The sequence below is a fragment of the Bombus flavifrons genome, chromosome 4, assembly GCF_040668555.2.
Source record: "Bombus flavifrons isolate JBK064 chromosome 4, iyBomFlav1_principal, whole genome shotgun sequence".
NCBI lineage: Eukaryota > Metazoa > Arthropoda > Insecta > Hymenoptera > Apidae > Bombus > Bombus flavifrons.
The window spans coordinates 11,462,286-11,481,518 of record NC_138445.1 but is presented as its reverse complement, the minus strand read 5'-3'; the positions used below and the strand labels follow the sequence as shown (position 1 = coordinate 11,481,518).

Here is a 19,233-nt window from a genome sequence, read left to right as displayed (position 1 = left end):
ACTAATAATATTATAGAACGTCTGTTACATACAATATATACATAGTTTAGGTACTATTTAGCAATGCTAATATAATAGTAATATAATATAATTCACAATAATGTAATAATATAATGTAGAATATATTTTCGCATACTCGCTTTGGGCAGACTAGGTTAATTGTATAGATATAGTTTATTATTATAGGATTAACAAAAAAAAAAAAAAAAAATTCGAGACCTATCAACGTTTTTATTTTATGCAATTACATATTCGTTAAGTCAAATGTTCGAGACTTTTCCCAATAAAATTAAAAATTTAATGGTGAAATTTCGCTTGATTCTTCAATGACCCAGTTAAAAGTCACAAATATTGGCACAGTGCAAAAATTCGTGCCCGGGTCCAATAGACGTCGCTCAATTATTTGTCGCATTTGTTGTCGTGCGCTTTATAGCGGATAAAAAGAGCGATATTCAGGTGTTGCTTCAACAGCAGACTTTTGTGCGTTGATAGTTTTTGCATTGCAAAAAAGCATTCCGAAAATGAGCGAAGAAAAGATTCATTTGCGTCGTGTCATGCTCATGAATTGCGGAAAGGAATCATTCTTTCATACACAATGACGTTGTGCTTAATTTATTGCGAAATAATTTCCGATTTCCAACTGAAGAAGTTGCAACGAAGGTTTTTTATTGTGCGAAGAATTGATGCGCCGTCTTGGTAAACGTCCTGAATGTTTTTTACATCACTTGTCACCGCTATATTCTTAGAGCGTGACATTTTCAAAATCTTTTTTTTCTACATTGTAACAATTGTCAAAATACTATCTGCTGTTGAGATAAGAATCGAATATGGCTCTTTTTATTCGCTATGAAGTTTGCACATGCAACAAATGCGTCTTGTAGAAAAATAATTTAGCAACATCCATTGGAATCCAGCAGGAACTTTTCCGCTGATTCAATATATATTTTAGAATTGATTTAGAAATATTAATATTGGTTTAATACTTCTCAAAATATTCGATCTCGTTAAGTGATACGTTTTAGAACAGGGAATACATAGTTGGTAATGTAACAGGCGTCGTCCAGACGTTCCAAACTGTTAAAGGGTTAAGCAGCAATTAATCAATTTCAAACATAGCAAAGTTTTTTATCTAACTACAAAGAAACTAAGTAACAGAAAGTCTAGCTTGACAATAAATATACTTCCCCTGTCAGCGATAAGTTGAGTGTCGAGTTAATTACTCAAGTGCAAACATACTACATATTTTCATCTCGGCAAGAAAAAGTTAATCAATAAAATATCCAACGCATGCTTCTAAAATACATGTATTTCTGTCAACAGCGTTGGACATTAATTAATCAAATTCAAACAAACAACTATTTTTAAGCTAACTAAAAAAAGAGATCTAACATTTCTAATTTAAGAAACCTTGAGTTTCATAAAGTTAACCGAAACGACGTGTGCTTCGAAAATATACTTCCTGACCACAGTAATCATTTAAATAATAAAATCATTAAAAAAAATCCACACAATATCTAATTTAAAAATACATGATACTTTACAACTTAGAAGAAGGATATATGAATTCTTCTATCCACAGCATCTCAAAGCCAAGTAAAGTATTTACGAACATTTCATTTCAAAATCTAATCTTCTTCAAAATTTCATAATATGTTTCTATGTGATAAAGACCATAAGCTAACTAGAACTTCGGAAATTGGTTCTAAACACGGAGCAAAGCTCCGAAAACGAGATTCGCCGACAAAGACGCGGGGTACACGCATCATGACAAAGAACATCGTTTCTGGAACTCGAAGGGGAACTCGAAACACGTCTCAGTCGATGACACGCGTGCCGTCGAATTCAAGCCCCTATGGTGAATGGGAGATAATTTGCCGCAAAGGGGCGAACCTTTCGATCGCATCGATAATGAAATTCGCTAAGTTGCCTTAACGGCGAACTGAGAAACACTGACTAACAGCGATCCTGGAACGTGGTTATTAACCCTTTTACATACGAGTACGTCTTTAACTGTGTTTATCTAGCAATCAAGCATTTTAGACGAGAAATATGTGGAAGAAATCTGTACCAAAGATATTGAGTATTAGATAGATGTTCAAGGGAAAATGTTGTGTTGCGTGCAAATTTGATGCGTGTTATTCGGATAATACCTTACAATAATACATTTCCTATTTGGGAGAATATTGCATATCGAAGTTGTGAAAATGCATTTTATGGAAATTTTATTCATACCCTATCGGCTTAATAATATATTTTCTGTACAAAATGAAATAATGTAGGGGAAATACGGCGGTTCGTGCAAATTTTTCCGGAATATCTGATGGTAATAACATATTTTTCATTTGAACGAAATTACATAATGTAGAGTGCCAGGCGAAATATAATTTTAGTCACATCATTCGAAGATAATAATATATAACGATATTGTTTAGTTCCTGTATTCGTGTTCAAATTATGATATTTAGTAAGAGCAACTTTTGAAAATTATTTTTCTTCTGATCCATGTATTTCTTATCCATGAATGACAATAAAATAAGCTCAGTCGTATAAAATGCGAGCTCTAGAGGAGACATGCATGTAATTAAGCACAATTGAAGCAAGACTAACAACGAGACAGCATTAAGAGCGAAGACGAAACGCAGTGAATACAGGGCAAGAAGCAAGAATATGACACGTACTTATAGTTCGTCACGCAAGTATCTTCCCACAAAGATAAATATTCACAATCAGTAAAATTTATAGCGTAGCGATAGAAGCTACAAATCATTGAGAAATAAAATATACGTAGAGTAATAATAAAGATAATAAAATTATTTATCACTTATGATCTAATCACATATTTTATATTTTAGCGCCGCCTACTATTTTTAATTCTATTGTATATTCTATTTTCCTTTACATATCATTTAACTTCATATTTTACTTTTTATCGGCAAAATCTTCGATAAATTCGCTGAAATAAAGGCACGGTGTCATTTATTCGACGACACTTGTTCGTACAAAGTTAAGATCGAAAGAGTGAGATACTCGCGATCGATCAATCGTAACTCCCCAAGATCCACTATCGAGAGAGTTGGAGGAACTCGCGAGCGTTCGCCTGTCGTCTTTCATTGAGAACGAATGCGACCGGGACGAGGTTATCGGGGTCGAACGTAATTCACGGTGACGCTGGCACGAATATCGCATTAAGAACGCCGCCGTCTAGGCTCGCTTACTGGTCACTAGGCCAGGCGAAATAAACGCTTCTTGCTTTTCGCTTTCTCGAGTCGGCGAGTCTGACTGTTTGGGTGCGTAGGATGATTCGAAGTAATGGCTTTAATAGATCGCGTTTGATGGATTCGAGGGAAGTCAACGATCGTTTATCGTCGATAAAAGAAAGACATTCAGGGCTATGTGGTTTATTCGCTCCTATTTCGGTGAACGATGTACTTGTTAGGTCAAATATTAATTATACATATATTATATATATAATACTATTTTCTGCATAATGTATGCCTTGTGTTATTATATCCAGTGAAACTTATTCCACGGATTATGGTTTCAATAAAAATTTTGTTGTTATTTCTGTATTTAGAGGTAGGATCACAATAGCTATTATTTTATTCGTTGGATAAATCTATCACACCGTTCTGAGCCGAAAAACCTTTATTGCACTTTCTTACATGAACTAGGGTTAGAGCAAAAGAATATCTTAAACCTATCGATTAAATTCATCGATTATATCTAGAACTATCTTCTAGTTACTATTTATTGTAACTAGCGCATCTGCATATGGATGGCGAGCGCGAAATCACGTTGTCATCTCCAACAAATTTTGTTCATTTACAAACGAAAGGACTATAATCATTTAGATTCTTAACTATCCTAAGATTCATTCTGTACTTTCAATTTCGTGCTATGATCTTTCATAAGACATCATACATTTAGGAATATAGAAATTCTAAGATGATCGAAGAGCATGGAAGAGTTAAACGACTAATAGGAACATTATAAAAGAACAGTTCAATATAGCGAAAAGTGAATTTACGTTACGATGGATTCAGAACAAACCACATATACACAGAATCAATCATCTAATCGACTGCACCGATGAATTTTTGTATTTACAATCCAGTAGGGAAATCGCCTCACGATAAAGTAGTTTCTTTGAAACTCTTCGTTCGATTTCTATTAAGGAGATAAGTTTGTGCTCATCGTTCTAGAACAGCCATCGTATATTTGCATTTCGAAGACGTTCGAAGCTTCCCAACGTAAACGGTTTCCATTTCGAAATTGATTTCGCCGGTATTGCGGCTTCATCAGAAGCATATTGATACAGAATTTTAATTCTTCGAGTAAATAGCGATTCGAGCCCATAACTCTTTATTATTCCACTATGCTTTCCATTTAAATTCTACATTTGATGCCGACTGACTTTCTATGAACAAATACACAGGATCATGAGACTATTCAAACACTTATTATATGATCTTTTATGAGCCTACTGCGTGCGTTACAGAAACGTGAAATTTCATTAGCGCTATAACGAGACTCGACTATTGTCATTGCATTGGTAACGTTGAAAACAACTTTGAAAATATACATAGAAATTACAAGATACTTAATGGAAGTATATATGCCGTACAGATACTCTTAAACCTTAAATATTCAATATTCAATATTTAATATTCATCTTTAACACATATTATATGTTTAAAATATGTTAAGACATTAATTTTTTTTCGTAAATATCTTGTGTTGCCTCATTACAGTGCTATTAAAATTTCAAAATGTTTTATATAGCACACAGTATACGAACGTAAAGATTCCGTACAGTTAGTGTTTCATGATTCAGTGTATCCTTGGCGTCTCCAACCTCGATATATTTTCTTTCCTTACCGACCACTGTAACAGTCTTTGCTGTTGGCTAGAATTTCAGTTTCGTCAAATTGAATCTCCGTAGCTGGACGACGTTCCGCCACGGTAAACTTCGCACACGTAGTTCGTTTTATAGGCGCATCTCTGTTCTCTTGTTTTTGTTACCTGCACTGGATAACGCGGTGCAAAAACAAGTTGAACAGTATCAATTCGAGCGCGAATTTCCGTAGCTACCAGGAAAATCCTACGAAGCGAACGACCAGCTCTCGTTGGTTCATTAAAACGTGAAACGGTAAACAAATAAGATGTGAAATGCTTGTAAAACGATACGAAAAAAAAAATATTGGAAGATCCCCTGGATGGACGTTTTAAACGTGTCATTGGAAAAACTCGTTGTTGGTTTTTTGTGATAATGAAATATTTCCACGTTGCTAGATTTATAAACGGCTTAAAGTATCGATGAGATGATTAACAACATTATTATGTTTGAATTAAAATTTTCCGCGCCTTGAAGCAGACACGTAACATTATCGCGATATTTTAAATTCTATAAAATTGTAGAATTTCAGTAGAAGAAAAAATAGTGAAGGAAAAATTATGAAACGATTATTTATGCGTAAATTATGAAACGAAATTATGAAATGAAAAATTGAAACTAAAGTACTGTATCAAGACAACGGTTAGCACTTAGTGTCGACCGTCCTTAAATTGAAAGAAAATACCCAATTTCTCCCTGAGTGTGAAATATTTTACATCGGATTGATACACATTGTTATTAATAAACTACTTTGTATGCATGAAAATAAATCGGGACAAGGTTCCTAACCGCAAGGGTGGGTATGTTACATCGTATTTTGTTTCGAACCAATCCTCTCTTTTGGGGCTGATTCGAAAGCTACTGAATCTTTGATGGGACTTCGTGTCGTTACTTGGGATACAGAAGGGAAATAGATTTAATACCATGCCTAGACGCCCCACCCAGACTACAAACGGTGTCTTAGAGTTCCCTTCCACGCCTCACTATTAGTATTCTCTCCCTTCAACTATATCCGCCTTCCTTTCTGTCCTACCCTTCGCGGACTATCCCGCAGATGCGGAATTTTTACTACATCCCCGCAGTGTAGATCCCGACGAGGAGGGTTCGTACGGCGTTGCATTAAAGGCGAACGCTGTTTAAAGCCGACCTAACCACCGAGAATACCCATCGAACCAACCAAGTTCTCGTATAAGGAAGTCGTCGATCGACTTTCACACCGTCACGCTTCACTTTGTTCAACTTGATCGTTTAGGATGTTCTTGTGTGTCGTTTGAATCTTATCATTTAATCTTTTTAACATTTCCTAGATGGGTGTTTCGTTTAACAGAGACCAGAAGGATACAATAGTATGGACTGTAATTTACTCAAATTTGAAAAAAGATAGATTAAACATAACCCTTAGAGTGGAATACCAAGAAGAATATGGTAAGTTCATTATCGTTGATTTTCTGATTTTTGTATTTTATTCGATGACTAAGAGAAAGTATCGCAATACAATGAAGTTGAAATGGGAAATAACACTTTTTGAAATGAGTGATTTACGAAGGTTTATAGAAATTTAATGGTATAATTGATCGTGTGATGAATCAATATTTTTGGAACATTCGAAAGGCTGGCGGAGAATTGTTTTTAATCTCAAAATGAAATAAAATTACAATTTTGATAATATGCGAGTGTATTGACAGGACAAATCACTAAAAATCTCAAATTTGGGAATTGTTTCAGGAAAACTGAAAAACCTGACTTCTCACATTTTTCATAAGTGTTCTGTTTTACGATATGAACGTTTGACGATGCATCTAAGACTGTGTCAATATAATAAAAAACCTATTACAATGCTACAAGTTTATTGAGTGTACATATGAACTCTGCTTGAGAAGAAAGAACGATTATCAATTAAATTGTTAGTATAAGAGACAGTACAAGAAAAAACACGGTTTCAAATCAAAAGAATAGCATCTTGCCTGTCTGAACCATGAAGCCTCGCATTACCCAGATAAGAAACGCCAGTAAAAGAGAACAGTGCTCGAAAACTAGAGTCCTTGAAGCTTTTACGACTCCGTTCTCAGTGAAACTATCGGGAATTTCAGTCGGCGCTAGAGACCATCGCTTCTCGCAGTTAGATCAACAGCTAAGAGCCGTGTAACTTATACAAACGACACCTGAAAACACACTTCGGCATTGTCGTGTGTCTCAACGAGGCAACACACAGCGACCAGCTACGTCTAGCGTAACAAAAATCGACTGGCAACCTGAGCGTAAACTTCGACACGCTCCTCAGACACACTCGAGCTAACAAAAGGCCAAAGAAGCTTCCACGAACATCTCGTCGATTTTTCCACGATTTTTCCTTCCATAAAAGAAATAGAAGATCGCCACTCGCGCACATATTCTACGTCTACATACTCTCTCTGTCTGTCTGTCTGTCTCTCTCTCTTTCTCTCTCTCTGGAGTTTTCTACGTTGGCTTCTTCTGATGCATCTTTCATAGCCAAAGACTTAGCGTGTGTCCCGCATTAAAGCGTCGCGCGCCTAATTTCGCATTCAGATTGTCATTTTCGCGTTGCAACGCAGCGTCTCGCGACACTCGTAAATGGAACCTATTACGGGTCTCAGCAACGAATGCAACAAAACTCTTTAATCTTGACGTTCAAAGGCCCCTCCTCATCCTACTTTTCTACGCAAAATACGAAACAGCCACCGTAAAACCGTTTCCCGTTTAATGAACGGACATCTCGGTCAGCAACAAAAACAAAAGAAGAAAAGAAGAAAGAGAAGAAAACACCTGGCTTTAAAAACGTAGCAACAATCTAGAGAACGAGAGAAAGAGAGGCCAAGCGGAGGGTCTAATAACGAAATTAATATCCGTGTTTCCAACGGATAATGGCTCGAGTATCGCGTTATTACGTTCAATTGAACCGTGTTACGTGGAACATCGCTCCGGTATATTTTTCCTTTTTTTTTTCCTCTTCGTTTTTTAAGGAGCTCGTCCTTTAATGGGTCTACGATGTTCGAACACGAGAGATCGGTCGGAGATTTAATAACTACAGCTCATCCGATGCACCGTTATAATACGTAATTTAGTTCTTTATGTAAAGATAACGAGCAAAGAGATAACGAGATTATACTGTTTTGGTTTAAAAGTAAAAATCGCATAAAAGTTAAAGGACAGGTTATCCAGGACATTTTTCTTGTCTTTGGAATGGTATTCTTAGTTTCAAGAAAGGGAAGAGGACGGTTACCACGATACGTGGAAATAGGTTTTCGTATTCCCTGGGCGATAAAAGAAACAGGTGAATTCGATTTTCCATAAAACTTTAAATTTCCATGTCACACGGCTTTCTTTCCTCGGAATGCTCGGAATGTTTGAAAACGTTTTTAGTCTTTCATTGCCTAGGCGTATAACAAGTGGGCGGTAAAACGAACCGGTAGTTTCAGGATTTAATGTGTGCAAGTTTCTTTAATGACTAGGAAACGCGAGTTGTGCCTGCTCGAATTCAGGAAGTATTTAAGGAGCCATCAAACACGAAATTCGCACATAGAAATTAGGGTAAAAGTGAGAATCTCGAATTTTATTAACAAGAAACGTAAGGTTCAAAAGTTTCATCACGAATTGGGAAAAGATTAACGATGACCAGGAAGTTATCGATTACTTTGATAAGTGATTCTTTCTGAAACCTTTTTTTTTTATTATTGCAATGGAATTTATATAGGTATTTTAATGCACTGAAAAGATATGGTCCAACGTGGAAGAGAATGATAATTATTCACAGATAAACTGATGAGTTGAACGAACACACATATATAATATCATCTACTCTTTATATCGCTAGGTATTTTTAATAGATGATCACTGCTGTATAATCATATCTTTGCTTCAATAAATCCTCAATTTCATAAGCTCTGCAAAAGTTATCGCAAAATGCCTTTTACTACGAATAAAAAATTTCATTATTTGAATATGAAACACTTCGATTTTAAATTTCGTTGTAGCTATTATGATTCCATTTCTCTCGAAACGTTTGTTTCAATTTTCCACATAATAATCGAACACCATATACACTATATACGCCATAACATATACCAAACATATAATTGAAATAGTTAAACGAAATTTCAATCTGAATATGAACAAAAAATGTTACTTATTCGTCTATAAGAGTCTTACATTTCATATCTCCGTGTTTCAACAACATGTAGGAATTCTACGAGCATGAGAACTACGTGTAACTTCGTAATTCGACCGATAGGTTCTATCTACAAGAAGGCAACGATAATCACGTGACCATACGACACATGCGTGGTATTATCAGTTTCTTCACAGACGTATTTTTCTACGAACAATCGAATATGTATTACACATTATCTGTACGTAATTTTAAAGAGACAGTGCATCGAGATACAATTACTTTTCATGGTAGTTCCGCCATCACGTGACATCATCTCCAAGTAAACGATTGTATATACCAAGCACGTAATGTGATCATGTAATGTACAAGTGTCTCATTATGGTTTTCAAGGTTTCTCTATTCTAATTAGAAAGGAACAAACTCCATATATGGAGTTATTTTTCATTTACAGAAAAATTATATTAAGTTTAAAACCTTCAAATATTAAATATAACATATATATACATTTGGTGAATAGTATTAGTGTAATGTTTGCTAATCTTCTCCAAGTCGTCCTTCATTTTTCCGATAGATAAATAATTTACGATTAGATACATTTCATAGAAAGACATTTCTGATAGGATTAAAATTATTGTTATCAGTTAGAGCGCTCTCCTATAAAGAAAGTTTCCTGTTGAAAATAACTGTGATTTTACGTAATAGAGACGCAAAATAACAGCTCAGAACTATACGTACCATTTAATTAACCGAATCTGAATGTACTACGTTCACTAATTCAGATATTTTGAAAATGGATTAACATTTTTTCGTAATTAAAGTAAATGCGTCTTAACTAGATTTTCCGGTAGCACATTTTGTTATACTACGGTTAAATGTAACATATGTATGTCAAAATGTATCTCTAGAACGAGAATCATATGATATGGAAATATATTTTTTGAATATAATAATATCATCGCATTTGGAATACAAATTTTGATTTGAAAATCCAATTAAAACATTTCGTACTGTACGTAAAATATCGTAAGATATCACGTATTTTCTACAGGAATATCTGAACCTCTCAGAAATCAGACTGATCAACTCTACCTTCTGCAAATTTCTCAATCTCCATAAGCTATTTATTGCAAAAAAATTCAAAGGAAATTATTTAAAAATTGTAAGATTTGACATATTTTTCTTTACTTCCCAACTTATAAAGTTAATCAATATTAATTCTGGCCAGCTCGATATTTTGTCTTTCGATTCTTTTCACTTTGAACAAGTAGAAGATAGTCGTTTATGTTACAAATCAACATCATCAACTGTTAAAATTTTTCCATCAAAATGTTTTAATCCTAAGCGATGATATTCGTTCTAACACATTATATAGTGAATGGATAGAAAACACTTTCTCAAATCATTTTATCGAAACGCGCAAAAATCAAAATGCATCTATTCTGTTTGCACGTAGCATTGCTTAAACAACTCAATTGATACACCATTTGCGATAACAGTAGCGAATATATTAATCTAATATATAGCTAACGAAGATACTGAAACGCACACACGTATTATATAATCAAGCGTCGCAAATAGCTTATTGTGTATGAACCACTTGAAACAAAACGTCGAATGGCAACCGCGAAGAGTTAAGCCCGGGAATATTCAAACGATCGCGGGGACTAGCTACCAACTGTTCGATAGTATACGCATTCATAATTCCAGGAATAAATTTCAGTGAGGAAAGCGGGACGAAATTGCGTCAGACAGATAACAACGGAGCGCGATATGTAGGCATTTAAAAGGACCGCGCTTGTTTACACTCTGGCCGAGCCGACGTACACACATGGCTCTCGTCTCTTTTTGCCAGGCGAGAATTACGCCGACGGCCAGACGCTTCATGTAGAGACATCTCTACACGAGTTTCATTCAGTCATGCGACAACACGGAAATTTCCTATTGATACAGTTATTTTGATTTTTTGCTCTCGTTAGTTAATAGGGATAGAAGATAAACAATAGATCATTTCAACATACCAGTGAAGAAAAACAGTCGATTCCAAGAAGCGAGCGGCTGAGTTGATACTTGAAACCAAACACACGAACACGTAACCTTCAACGAAACAGCTTTCTAAGAAATGTTTCCCTCGTTGTTGGGACAAGATTCGTTGCTGGATGGTCAAGTCCTTTTTCCTATAAGCCGCCCACTGATCTTTCTTTTCTTCCCAGATTCACTATCTTTCCTCTTCTCTCTTTACCTGTTTCTTTCACATGTTCACACGGAAGAACGTCACCAAAATGTTCACGCCAGGGCGCATAGTAGTTTTCCGCTCCCTTCTGTTCTTTCCACGCGTCCCGTCCTCGTACCGTTGCAAGACGCACGAGCACACACGGGCTGTCACGCGACGCACTTTAGGCGCGATCACGACGAGAATCACGGTATATAATACGCGCACGATCAACAACACAACCAAGCACGTTCGTCTCGTTATTATTATAAGCTTAGAGTATAAACGATACGAAAAGAGACGAGATTCTGCGTCACCGCGGTCACGAAACGAACAGAGTTACGTCTCGGCTCATCTTTGTCTTTGGAGGTTAGGTTCGACTATCTGGCGTCTCTTTCGCTCGCTCAGAAATGCACGCGTATACAGACACTTGGCCTCGCGATTAGTTTCGAATGGTTCAGACGACGACACTCAGACAGCATGCACCACCGCGACGCGAGAACACGACCGACTGCGCTCGTCCCTAGCTCGGTAGAACCGGCGAAAAACTACGAGAAAATCCAGCCATGCTGACTGCGCGACCGGCGTCAGACTGCCGCGAGGACAGAGCGGGGATTCAGTTGAGTGGCATCGCCCGACAAGCGGGGTCCCCCTCCTACTGCTTCACTCGACCGCCGGACTCTCGTCCCTTCCCTCTCTACGAGTTCCACGCGTTTCTCCTCTTGTCCCTACGACCCTTCCCGCCCCACTACTTTGTCGTGTGGCGCGCCCCTTGCGTCGCCTCGCGAACTTCAACCGAGCTACCTATCCCCACCAAACGTCTGGCCAAGCAGTGAAAGAGAGTCAACGCGAGGAAGAGAAGCACGCACACACCACGTATAAGAGAGAGATGGATGGAACGAGAATGCGACGCATGCGCAGTGCATCAGTCGCGGCACGCGGTCGCGCCCAAACGCATCTTCTCGCGATTCTCATATTGATGTACTACGCGCTTGCACTCACGGCGAACCGATTGGGTGCCTCGCGAATACCGAACAACTCATACGTGAAGGATGAACGAAGCAGCATTTCGTTAAGAAATCGCTGCCAGATATACAACCGCTAAGCACCTTCAGTTGAGTTACTTTGAAAGCGTTGAAGAATTCGATCAGCGACAGATCACCGACACGCGTGACAAGGAGTTGAATATCCTGTTCTGTTACCGTTTGCGCGCGGTAAAGTCGTATGTTATATAAAATATCATACATATAGTGTAACAGCAAAGGTATCAATGTTATCGTATTTATTTCTTTATCGGGGTTCGAGTGAACTCCATTTGCGAAAGGCGTAACTGGTTCTATATGAGCAACAGCCTTTCCATTCATTTCTTATTTTTGTTAAGATAAGCGATATTTACTCGAGAATAAACTAACGTGCCGATTCACATGCATCTTTCACGCGACAAATTGCGATGCATCCAGTCACAGACAATTGATTACACTTTCGAAGAAGATACACTGGAAGTCTCCACGTATCCGCAGCTTCCTCTGAGACCGTACTCCTGCACGCTCCGAACCACTCCATCCCCTCGGGTCGTCCTTAGAAAACATTTTTCCCTTTTCCATTCGAAACCGGAGCAACCCTTCATCCTCCGGTCCCATCGCTGAATTCTTCAACGATACAATTCCCGGCGCGGTGCACAGTGGCCTCGCGAGCTTCGCGCCGCGAAACGAGTCCATGGAAAATGGCGCTTCTGGAGCGGGGTTAACTAATGAATTCCGGCGCGGTTCTGTGCCGGCTCCTCTGCATTTCGAGGTCTTATCACCGGTTGGAAATCAGCCTGCTTGGCAGATGTTCGCCGAAACCTCGACCTCTCTCTCGTTCTTCTTGCGTTTCTTTCGCGGCCAGACGCGTTCCACGTCGCCTCCACCCTCGTAACCTTCGTCGTTTACGTTTTACAGACGGAGAAACGTCGGCGCGCAGCCGAGAGACTCGGCGAACTCGAGCCATCCTCGCCTCCTTTCTTCACCCTTCTACGCCACTAGCTGGATGTGAGTTACCGCGCTACGGAATGGACTCGTCGAATTATTTTCGTTGAATGCCGTCGCGGTATCGGTTTCGCGATCGCGAAACTGCCAGAGGGATGATATTAAAATTGAAATGGGCTCGAACGATGCCTCGATTCTTTGGAAAGGGGCTTTAAATAAAGGGTAAATTGTGTTTCCTTGAATAAATGAATGTTCGATTGCGGAATATTGCAAGTGGTTGGTTTAAATGGTATTTAGTCCGCAATTGAAATTCTCGTATCGTAAGTTGTAGGTAACGCAGTTATTTAATTCTAGAATATTTCATTTTGATTTGTATCTTGCGTTTCACGTGATAACAATTGTATAAAATTGCCTTGCATGTTTAAGATTGAATAATCTAACTCAAATTACCCTCATTTAAATATACCAGTCAGGTCTCGAGAAGCTTTTATTTGTAGTATAGTATTATTTGTTACACTCATATTTTCTTAATAATGAGAAATATTTGATTAATTTGATCAATCTTCCAACGAAGATCAGCAAACGATAAGAATCGAAAGAAAAAAAGAAAGAGATCTCGAAGTACCTATGCCGAGTTTCTATTTGCCTCCGTTAAGTAGCGAGCTGTACCTACAAGAAGCATTCTAAAGGACGCATCCGTCTTTCTCCCCTTTGCTACATACGTTTTTCTGAAATCTGTGCCGAACGCGATACCGACTGGCCCAGATTCAACCGCAAGTTCGCTCAAAGAAACTTGTTTCCGCCGCGCACAGGCATATATCATAGAGCTCCTTGTCCGGGGGGTTTACGAGAGGAAATGAAATTCTTTTTTACTCGCTACTCAAAGATACAATCGTATTTCTCCTTGGCGACGGAGGAAATGAAAACTTTCTGGGCGCGCCTCTCTGGCCGCCGCTTTACCATATTGCGCAAATAGAAACATTATTGAGATAAGAATTCCAAATTATGGCAAACAGCTTTTCAGCGTCAAATTCTCTTATTTTATCAAAAGAAAAAAAAAAAAAGAAAAAGAAAAGAAAAGGAAAGCAAAGAAGTTGAAAAAAATTGTCGATGAAGTTTCTATTGTCACGTGAAATTTTCCCCAACGATTGTTGGATTGTCTGTTATGGAATGATCATGAATTTCCGAGCCGATAATAGTACGAATCCGAACGGTTACCGCGCTTCCGTTCGTTCTTCCTCTTGAACGCGATACCCACCGCGTCTTACAATAGGCGGAAACTGAAAACGTCACGTAGCAGAATGAAATTCAACCACATATTCCCCAGGAACGTCAAACCGGTCTGATCGCGCGCTGTCCACATTGCTCGAGTACACACTGCCTCACGACGCCTTTGTCACTAGGCGACTAGCTCGTCTTATTTGTCATTTCTTTTATAGGAGTCGACGTCCCACGTCCTTAGTCGCTTCGAACCGTCGATCGAGCAACAGGAAGACCAAAGATTCTTTTGACGAGACTCGCTTTCTGTTCTGGTGTCCTTTGTTGAAGTTTCTAATTTGTAGGAATTTTTATTCGTCGTTATAGTGTACATTCTTTATTAGCACATCGTCCATGGAGAAATCTCACTTTTGAACAAATATGCTTCCATGATGGAAGACGTGTTGATTGGTAATTATGAGTTGTACGATAGATTGATAATTTATAAAATTGATAATAAAGTTGTGTATCATTTGCACAATCGATGACATGTTAACAGTCCGAAGCTATTAATGACTATAATGTATAACTTGTACTTAAGGAATCAAATTGGAAGTCCATGTAATATTTTGTAAAGAATTGTTCAAATTCGAAAGACTTCATTCTTCCAATACTCTGAGATTCTAACTAAAAATTATTTTGTCTACTTCGATAACTTTAATGTTAATATTGACTTTGTTTGCAGGCATACGCTCTACTCTGCATATACTTTCCGCTGCATTCTCTTCCTACTCGTATCTTTCATTTCCACATCTGCACAAATTCTACAATTTCTTATCTTTCATTCGTCGATCACGCGATACATTCATGTTATTTACTCTCGATTTGATCTTCTGATCTTTTTATTGACGAAATAAGATTAGAAATGCAGGAAAGGCGATATTATTTCTTACGCAAAAGTCGATAAATAAATACACGGGCAAAAATGAATTCCTATAGCGAACATACATCACTTAACCATTTTATCTTTCGTAAATTCTGATCACTTTCATCGCGATGATTTTTGTCAACGCTTAACCACTATCGTCTGTAGTTGGAACAATTACATACTTCGTCGTTGAACGTGTTCCACAGTCAGTGTGAGTATCACGATTGCGTGATCAAACGACCATGGTGAGATCTGACGCATCGAAGGGCGCGATAGGTGCTAATTAAATGCGCCCTTTGACGCGATACAAGACCCACAGACCGTCTAACAATGAACATGCCCTTCGTAATATTGATCGGTGGCGTGGTGTTTCACAGTAAAATAAAGGCGACTGTTACACGCGGCGTGATTGACGGCGCAAGCTCGAATTCTACAAACAAAATAAATTGCCCGTCAATCATGCTTAATTAGAGATATTTCCCTCTTTCCACGTTATCAAAGACATTTCCCCTTTTTGCACCCGAACGCATCGTGCACGCGCCGTAAATTCAAGAACACCGTTTGATTTTCATTTTCATTCTTTTTTCCCCTACCGATACATTGTACTCGGCAAAACGAGTTGGAAACTAATATTTAGAACTATACCAACGGTGCCGTTAGCAAAAGTATACTGCTGGGAGTACGTTAATGTTTAACCACATGGGGTCAACATTACACGGTGAATTATGTTTCTAATATCGGTTTACTTCCGTAACCCTCTTTATTAAGCTTTCTGCTGCATTCTGCTACGAGTGTTATGGTGAATCAACATTTTCATCGATGTTCTAATGAATAATATGTTTAGAGGAACTGATAACGCGGCTTGGTTACATAACTCGGAAAGAACGAAAACCATGCAGTATATTCACCAGAGATTACAGATATTCGACCGGTATCGGATGCAATTCTTGTATCGAACGGTGCTGTGTACATTGTACATACATTTTGATATAAAGCACCGTTAAAATCTCTGCTAGTAGTATCGGCGTAAAACGCAATCTAGCAAATCTCTCTTTTTTTTATTCAGCAACATCAACCACTATAAATTCTTCCGTTAATCGTCCGCGTTGCTTAAATTTCATTACGTATTTTCAGATTTCAATGGTCTTTGCTTTTCTGTGTTCCGGGGTTTAATCAAGAAATTTGCAGTTGACGTCTATCTATATACATATATATAGAATGTCGTTCAAATGTTCGTAATCAGTAATTCATTCCATTCCATTCGTGATATTTATGTAGTTTGTATTTGAAAATTGTGAAACGATCTTATTTGCTGTTCATTTTTCAAACCCAAAGTTTCTCAATTAAATATACAATTTATGGTATCGTCCAAAAGTTATTACAATCGTTACTCTTTGTTCGTAACACTCGAAACCGAAAGTTTCTCTAAAATTAACTTAATCCTTAATCTGCAATTACTTATCGATCAACCGATACGAGACGATGTGTGACAGTAAAACTTGGTTCGATAGTTTGCAAGTTGCACTGCGTGCGGCATCGAGGGACTAGCAAGCTTGATGAGCATCTACGCCCGAATTGCTTGCAATTTAGCAAATCTATCAGAAATCACGACTCCTTAAGCGGCCGTCGATCAGCGTTCACCGCGCCGTTTAAACGGCTCCGCTTAGATTAGGCGACGTCTCGCGTCGAATCCGGGCCATCAGCCGAAACGCATCGCAGTCATTAAGCTGGGTATCGATTAAGCAGCATCGCGGGGATGTTTGTACGTCTACGGTGGGCCGATGCTGTCTGATTTATTAACGAACTCGAATGCCTCCGCTGGAAATTAACCTTGTCTATCCAACATGTTTCTGCACGCGGTGCAGACACGATCGTCAGCGAATTCGTCGACCAATGGTACATTAACTAATTACCCCCCGAGCGAACTTCTAGACACTGTTTGGTTATTGGAAGCTAGATATACATTATGTTAGTTAGCAGTCGATTTAATTAAGTTGCACGCGCGACGAAACTCGCGAGTATCGCGGTGACAAGGTGAATTGAAACATGTAGATAGAATTGAGGTTCGTTACGTTAGAAATGTTATTTATGATACTGGTAAACTGGGTCCTCTAACACCAGAATTACTGAAGTGGTCAAAATTATCAATTCGTAATTTTTTCATAGAAATTTTATAAATCTTCAATGGAGCGTTTCTAGAAATTTGAACGATTTTTCGTAAAATACGCGAATGAAATATGTTTCTTTATTGTGGTATAGACTTAATCCTATTTCTTGCGCTTTAATTTCTGTGATACAAGTAGTATACTGTAGTTGTCGGTAGTAATAGGTTAAGATTAGGAAGGATAGATATCGTTTGGTTATTGGGAGCTTGTTATAGATTATGTTAGTTAGCAGTCGCTTTAATTAAGCACAGATACGACGGAACTCGCGAGTATTACAGTGACAAGATAAATCGAAATGTGTAGATGGAAGAGGATTGAGTTGAGGTTCGTTACGTTGGAAATGGGCTAGGATATTAGTGAACGAGTCCTTTAATCCTAGCACTACCGGTATGGTCAAAATTACTATTTCGTAATTTTCCATAGAAATATCATAGATTCACCGCGGTACATTTTTAGATGTTTGAATGATTTTTCGTAAAATATATCAATAAATAAAAAAAGCTTATATTTCTTATTGTGTTATAAACCTTGCCCTATACTTTGCACTTTAATTTTTTCGATAGAAGCTGTATACTTTAACCGTTGGTAATTCCAGTTTAAGACTAGGAAGGAAAATATTGCTTGGTTATTGGAAGCTGAATATACATTATGCTAGTTAGTAGTCGCTTTAATTAAGCCCACGTACGACAAAATTCGCGAGTATCACAGTGAAAAGGTAAATCGAAATATATAGACGGAAAAGGATCGAGGTTCGTTACGTTGGAAATGGCGTAAGAAACTGGTGGACGAGTCCTTTAAGACTGGAAAGGATAGCCTGTAAGCTCCGTGAATCGTCGGTTTCAATCGTTTAGACATTTATCGATTACGGCGTGCAGGGTTACCTTCGTTAACGAGATATTTAGTTGAGACGCCTGAAGAGAAAGAGGAGTTCTCGTTGGTACGAGCCAACGAACTGAACCGAGTTTACTTGGTATCGATGTAAACAGGGAAATTTCCTGCTGGATAAAGCCGATCCCCTGATGAAATTGCGATTAAACCGTCCCTTGTAAAGCGCTTAATGTCTAAGTATTCTCGGTGCGTAGATTGCAGTGGTTTTTATGGACACGGAAATGTTCGAATAAAAATAATATTAATAAAAAAATTATATGTATATATATATATGCTGTCATTATAGTAATGATCATACGTTTATTAAAGCCTATAACAGTGTATCTATATAGAATCACACCAGTACCTATTATCCTAGAATGGTTCGTATATCGAAGACGATCATAGCAGATTTTTTAGTCAAGTGAATAATAACTTTCAACGAGAAATAATTTATAGACAAATATAAATAAGAAAAATCAATCTCAATCATCTCGGTGGTATTCCATGTTTACGAACAAATTGAAGAATTTTTTAATTGTGATATGAAAATTCTGTCTGTTATTCTTGTGGAGTAAAAATAGAATTTAGATAATTGAACAGCATAACTTTGCCTCGTACCAAAAACTGATCGGGGAATATAAATAACACAGTTTTTCATTGTTCCTACAAAATAACTAAAACAAAACTACTGGAAAATGTAATACTCGCTGTAATATTCCAAGATCGAAGAATATCCACCTATATTTCGCGGGATTCGTTCTCTGTCATCCCTAAATTGTTCCCATCATTAACGTCGATGAAAACGAACAGCAAGGATATCCGAGGTGATTGTATTACAACCCCGAAGAGTCATATCCATGTATCATAAACTCGA

At 37.8% G+C, this 19,233-nt stretch overlaps 1 protein-coding gene across 2 annotated transcripts in view; it reads right to left on the bottom strand.

The window, feature by feature from the left end:
• sfl (N-deacetylase and N-sulfotransferase sfl) overlaps positions 1-19,233 on the bottom strand; it is a 370,355-nt gene that overhangs the window by 149,929 nt on the left and 201,193 nt on the right. Inside the window, exon 1 of one of the 2 annotated variants that reach the window (XM_069111772.1) lies at positions 11,042-11,838. The exons of the other annotated variant lie outside the window; for it this stretch is intronic. The gene's annotated coding sequence lies outside the window, so the exon portion shown is untranslated. Of the gene's footprint in view, positions 1-11,041; positions 11,839-19,233 lie in introns of those variants that run through there. 2 annotated transcript variants of the gene reach the window in all.